At 37.6% G+C, this 6,727-nt stretch overlaps 1 pseudogene; it reads left to right on the plus strand.

The window, feature by feature from the left end:
- The first annotated feature begins 4,234 nt into the window (after window positions 1-4,234).
- On the plus strand, window positions 4,235-4,936 carry LOC122441271 (annotated as a pseudogene).
- Window positions 4,937-6,727: the final 1,791 nt, after the last annotated feature.

Below are 6,727 nucleotides of genomic sequence, written 5' to 3' on the forward strand. Positions count from 1 at the left end.
AACTGAAACGTCAGAACCATGAGAAATAAAAGTTTGTTGTTTATAAGCCAGACAAGCAAAAAAAAGACCACTCATTTATATGACTATTTTGACATTATTATCATTGCTTTCAAAAAATTGTATCTGTGGAGTTGAGATCAAAATATTTTACAGATATACATATATCTCCAAAATTTACCAGGAAATTGTCCTAAGGTAAGTTTACTTCTACTTACAGTTTCAGCAGATATATGTTAGAGTTTCTCTTCATAAGTTTCCTCTATTCATTCTTTATATATAAAATATGTATATGTTTATTTCATTAATTGCATTTACTGTCACATATAAACCTTAATGAACTTGGTGCCACAGAGCAGAACACTAACCAGAGAAACTAGGGCACATATTAGAGGAGCTGGATTTGTGGTGGATGGTTCTGAGAAGTAATTAAGGAACAGTAGGTCAGATTTATTTAGATGCTGTGAAGAAATTCGGGCCATTTAATGACAGAATGTCTTAATTCACTAATCTTTGAGGTGTGAGCATTGACATTCCATTGGAGTTCTCATTGTTAATAAAATATCAACCAGTCACATTAGTCAGGAGAGCAATTTTAGACATTCTTTTGTCTTTGTGATGTGGCTTTGTTCCTTGTCTCAAACATGGTCATGGTGTGGTTTCTCAGCATTTTGGGGGAATGGTATGGTTTGACCGTCAGCAAGCCTATTTTTCATGTTTCTTTGGTAGGTTAGAATTATTTGCTGATTGCCTCATCTCTATAACTAAAATCAAATCTAATAATATTTAATAATACAAAAACTGAACAGTAAGAAAAGAGAGTGGAAAGAGCAAATACTCTAAATACACTAATACTCTACTTACTGTTTTAATTTTGTAAAAGAATAAATATTGCCATAACCAGAAAACTAAGGGTTTTATATAAACTTATTAATATAACCTCTCAGTGTAAACCTTCCTAATTATCAGAATAATTGAACACAAATAAAGAAGTAAATAGACAATATAATGAAACTTAAAAAACTGAGAGCAAATAAGAATTAATATACAAGTAATAAGTGTGTTGTGGGCTCAGTTGTATCTGACTCTTTGCGACCCCTATGGAGTGTAACCTGCCAGGCTCCTCTGACCATGAGATTTTCCAGGCAAGAATACTGGAAGTATAAAGGAATGGGTTGCCATTCCCTTCTCCAGGGGATGTTCTGACCCAGAGATTGAACCTGAGTCTCCTGCATCTCCTGCATTGACAGACAGATTCTTTTACCTCTGAGCCACCAAGGAAGTAATAATATTAATATTAAATATAGCTATGACATTAGCATATGCCATTAAGATTTTTCCTGTATTAAAAAGAGTAGATCTTCATATTATATAATGGTATCCAACATCAGTCAGTCAGTCAGTTCAGTCGCTCAGTCATGTCCGACTCTTTGCAACCCCATGAACCACAGCATGCCAGGGCTCCCTGTCCATCACCAACTCCTGGAGTCCACCCAAACCCATGTCCATTGAGTCAGGGATGCCATCCAACCATCCCATCCTCTGCCATCCCCTTCTCCTCTTGCCCTCAGTATTTCCTAGAATCAGGGTCTTTTCAAATGAGTCAGTTCTTTGCATCAGGTTGCCAAAGTATTGGAATTTCAGCTTCAACATCAGTCCTTCCAATGAACACCCAGGACTGATCGCCCTTAGGATGGACTGGTTGGATCTCCCTGCAGTCCAAGGGACTCTCAAGAGCCTTCTTCAACACCACAGTTCAAAAGCATCAATTCTTTGGCACTCAACTTTCTTCACAGTCCAACTCTTACATCCATACATGACCACTGGAAAAACCATAGCCTTGACTACTCAGACCTTTGTTGACAAAGTAATGTCTCTGCTTTTTAATATGCTGTCTAGGTTGGTCATAACTTTTCTTCCAAGGAGTAAGTGTCTTTTAATTTCATGGCTGCAGTCACCATCTGCAGTGATTTTGGAGCCCCCCCCCAAAATAAAGTCAGCCACTGTTTCCATTGTTTCCCCATCTATTTGCCATGAAGTGATGGGACCAGATGCCATGATCTTAGTTCTCTGAATGTTGAGCTTTAAGCCAACTTTTTCACTCTCCTCTTCCACTTTCATCAAGAGGCTCTTTAGTTCTTCTTCACTTTCTGCCATAAAGGTGGTGTCATCTGCATATCTGAGGTTATTGATATTTCTCCCAGCAATCTTTGATTCCAGCTTGTGCTTCCTCCTGCCCAGCATTTCTCATGATGTATTCTGCATATAAGTTAAATAAGCAGGGTGACAATATATACAACCTTGATGTTCTCCTTTTCCTATTGGGAACCAGTCTGTTGTTCCACGTCCAGCTCTAACTGTTGCTTCCTGACCTGCATATAGGTTTCTCAAGAGGCAGGTCAGGTGGTCTGGTATCCCCATTTCTTTCAGAATTTTGCACAGTTTATTGTGATCTACACAGTCAAAGGCTTTGGCATAGTCAATAAAACAGAAATATATGTTTTTCTGGACCTCTCTTGCTTTTTCAATGATCCAGCAGATGTTGGCAATTTGATCTCTGGTTCCTCTGCCTTTTCTAAAACCAGCTTGAACATCTGGAAGTTCATGGTTCACATATTGCTGAAGCCTGTCTTGGAGAATTTTGAGTATTACTTTATTAGCGTGTGAGATGAGTACAATTGTGCGGTAGTTCGAGCATTCTTTGGCATTGCCTTTCTTTGAGATGGGAATGAAAATTGACCTTTCCAGTCCTGTGGCCACTGCTGAGTATCCAGCTTAGTATGATATAAAGTATTATCGGAAATTTATCATACTTACTGAAAATCAAAAGCTGGTCAAAGACATTGGCATATGTACATAATAAAGATAAAAACACAGTGGCCATATCTAAATATTAAACAAAGTAATTCTCTTCAAAGTTTTAAACAAAGAATTTTTCTAACACTAAAATGTATTACTTACATTGAACATGTCCATGATGTTCTTTTTGTTCACTTTATTATAAAATAATAAGAGCATTCATAAAAATAAAATTGGAAGAAACCACACGTACAGGAAACATAAATCTAAATCTTTTAAGAAGAAAATTTAGAAAAGACTGCATTGGTAAAATGAATGCACTAACCAAAACAATCTACAGATTCAATGAAATCTCTACCAAAATTCCAATGGCATTTTTTACAGAAATAGAGAAGGAAAAAAAAAAGTCCTAAAATTACTATAGAATTACAAAGAACTTCAAATAGTCCAGACAATCTTGAGAAAAAATCACAAAGCTGGAGGTATCATACTTCTTAACTTCAAAATGTGTCAACACCACAAAGCTGCAGTAGTTAAAACCGTAGAGTTCTGGCTCAAAGACATACAGTCCAACACAATAGAGAAGCCAGAAATAAACCCATGCATATAAGGACTTCCTGTAATTATGATGTGGTCATCTCCTGGCAAACTCATTGTAAGTTGAAACTATTCTAAATTAAACATGCAATTAATGCAGCTAACCTACCAATCAGGATCAGCATAACTTAACTTACCTTAAACATGCTCAGAATACTTATGGTTTGGCAAAGTCATCTAACACAAAGATTATTTTATAATAAAGTATCTAGTGTCTTGTAAATAATTCATTAAAACTGTACCGATAGTGACAAACAATGATCATATGGGTACAGAACAGTTGTTAAGTGTTTTGGTTATTTCCCCTTGCAACGGCTTAGCTCCCTAGTTGTTGTGGCTTGCTGCCACTGTACCAAATATCTCTACCCTTGGCAAAAATCAAAATTCAAAGTACATTTTCTACTGAATGTGTATTCCTTTCCCTTCATTGTTAAGTTGAAGAATTCTAAGTTGAACCACTACAACCCAGTGGTTGTCGGTACAGCCAAGTGATACTTACCAAGGGAGCCAGAAATATACAATGGGGAAAGAAGTCTGTTCAGTAAAGTGTTGGGAACATTGAATACCTATACAAAGAATAAAACTGTATCTTTTTATTACATTATTCAAAAAAGTAAAAAATCGAGTGGGCCAACGGCCTGGGACTGGCACTCAATTTAAACACTGAAAGCCGGGCAGCTGGCGGACTCCAGAAACGAAACGACATTCGCCTGGCCGGCTGCTGGCAGCGCCGCGCGCGGAGCTTCCCGGAAGCGACCCTTCGGCCGCCATTGGCCAACCGCCTCTCGCCAAGCCCGCGCTCCGAGGGCTGAGGCCCGCCGCCGAGCGACAGGCGACCGGCATGGCGGGCGGCGCGGACGGCGGGGGCGGGGCTCGCGCCGGGCAGCACGTGTTCCTGCTCCCGGAATACTTAGATGAAAGATGGGCTTGTGTCTGTAAAACTGGCTAACCCACCTTCAGGGGAAGGAGCCATTTACTTGTTGAATATGTGTCTACCGCAGATGTTTGAAATAAAAATTTTCAAGGGAAAAAAAAAATATTGGTTTATAAATTAATCAGTTCAAGCAGGAAGTCTTCTTCACTTTGCCACACCCATGGACCCTCTGTTTCTACTTCTCCACTAGCTTATAATGGCCTTTCAGCCGCTGGTTCAAGTTGTAATGGATGACATGCTCCCGGATTGCACCTTATTGCTGAAATTTCCTGAACTTGAGAAGTTACTTAGACACGTGACAGAGGAGAAAGAAATAGACAAGAAGAAATACTACAAGTACAGCAAAGAGAAGACATTAAAATGGCTAGGGAAAAAAAAAAAAAAGTTATTGAGACCATGGTAGCATTAGAAACCAATAAGGTAAATGTCAGTGCCCGGGTAGTCTATTGCGTTTTTCTCTGGTGGCCAGGTTTCCAGTGACAAGGACGAGTATTATGTCCATTATGCCCATGGTCTGATATCCAATACATCCCTAAACAATTAAATGATGACGTATCTAAATATTTAAAGCTTCCAAAACCTCCAGCTTCAGTGCCAAATCCTCCATAGAAGAAAGCAAAGTTATCAGGTAAGACTGTAGAGGCAAAAGATTACACTAAGTTTAATTCTAAAGATTTCAAGACTGCGAAGAAAAATAGTAAAATGACCACAGCTCAGAAGGCTTTGACTAAAGTTGACAAGAATGGAATGAAAAGTATTGATTCCTTTTTTAGTGAAAAACATGTTAAAAAAAAAGATTTGCACTTTTGAAAGTGAGATTGAGCAGAAATATCTGTCTTCTTCATGTCCCAGTTTCATCCTTCCTCCTTGCCACTGTACTTCCGAACCCTTAATTACCACCTTTTGAAAAAAGTAGGATGAGAGCAATTTTCAGATTCACTGGAACATTTCTTTCGATTTGAATTTTGTGTTTCCTGAACAAAATATGGGAAAGTAATTGTGAAAAATCATGGCTTATAGCCTTTGGAGTTTTATTTGACATCATGAAAAATAATCAAGTGAGTAGAATTAACCTTTAGCATCACAAATTCCTCAATAAACTGATGTGACAAAAAAAACCCAAAAAACTCAACAGGGGATTAAAAGCATCAACTGAAGATTTGCAGCTATAAAATTCAGAGAAGAGAACAGCAGAAAACTTCAGGACACTGATCTTGGCAATATTTATTTTTGGATTTGACATTCAAAGCACAGGCAACAAAAGCAAAAATAGATAAGTAAAATTCCATCAAATTAAAAAGCTTTTGCACACAGAGCAAAAGAAAATTAATAGAGTAAAATGTAAATCTATGGAATGGAAAGAAATATTTGCAAGCATGAAGAGTTGGACATGACTTCGTGATGGAACAACAACAACATATCCATAAGGTGTTAAAGTTCAAAATGTATAAAGAATTCCTACTGTTCAATAAGCAAAAATGCAAATAACTCAACTGAAAAAAAATAGACAAAGAAATTTGAATAGACTTTCTCTAAAGAAAATATATAATTAACCAATAGGTATATGAAAAATGCTCAACATCGTTAATCAATAGGGGAAAGCAAATCAAAATAATGAGCTATTACTTCACAGTTGTTAGCGTTAGTTGCTCAGTCATGTCTGACTCTGTGATCTCACGGATGGTAGCCCACCAGGCTCCTCTGTCCATGGAATTTTCCAGGCTAGAATACTGTAGTGGGTTGCCATGCCCTCCTCCAGAGGATCTTCCTGACCCAGTTAGGAAGTATGGAAATATCATTAACACTTCATCAAAAGAAAGATAACAAGTGTAGGAGAGGATGCAGAAAAAGTGAAATCATCAATATTGATGAGAATGTAAAATGGGGCAGCTGCTGTGAAAAACTAAAGATTCCTCCAGAAATTAAAAATATAACTGCCATAAGACTTAACAATCATGCTAAGTATTTATCCAACGGGATCAAAATTAGAATCTTGAAGAGCTATTTACACTCCCATGCTCACTGGAGCACTATTCACAGTAACCAAGGTACGGAAGCAACTTAAATGTCCATTAACAGGTGAATGCATAAAGAAAATGTGTTATATACACACAGTCAAATATCACTGTTATAAAAAATGGGAATCCTGCCATAAGCACAACACAGATGAACCTTGAGGACAGTATGCTAAGCCAATCACAGAATAACAAATATTTACACTTAAATGAGGTATTTAAAATAATAAAACTCATCAAAGCATAGAGTAACATTGTGGTTTCCAGTGGCTGTGATGAGGGCCAAATGAAAACTTGCTATTCAAGTCTAAAGTTTAAGCTGTGCAAGATGAGTAACTTGTAGAGGTCTGTTGTACGACACTGTGTCTGTAGCTGACAATACTAC

This window comes from Cervus canadensis, chromosome 5 (assembly GCF_019320065.1).
Source record: "Cervus canadensis isolate Bull #8, Minnesota chromosome 5, ASM1932006v1, whole genome shotgun sequence".
NCBI lineage: Eukaryota > Metazoa > Chordata > Mammalia > Artiodactyla > Cervidae > Cervus > Cervus canadensis.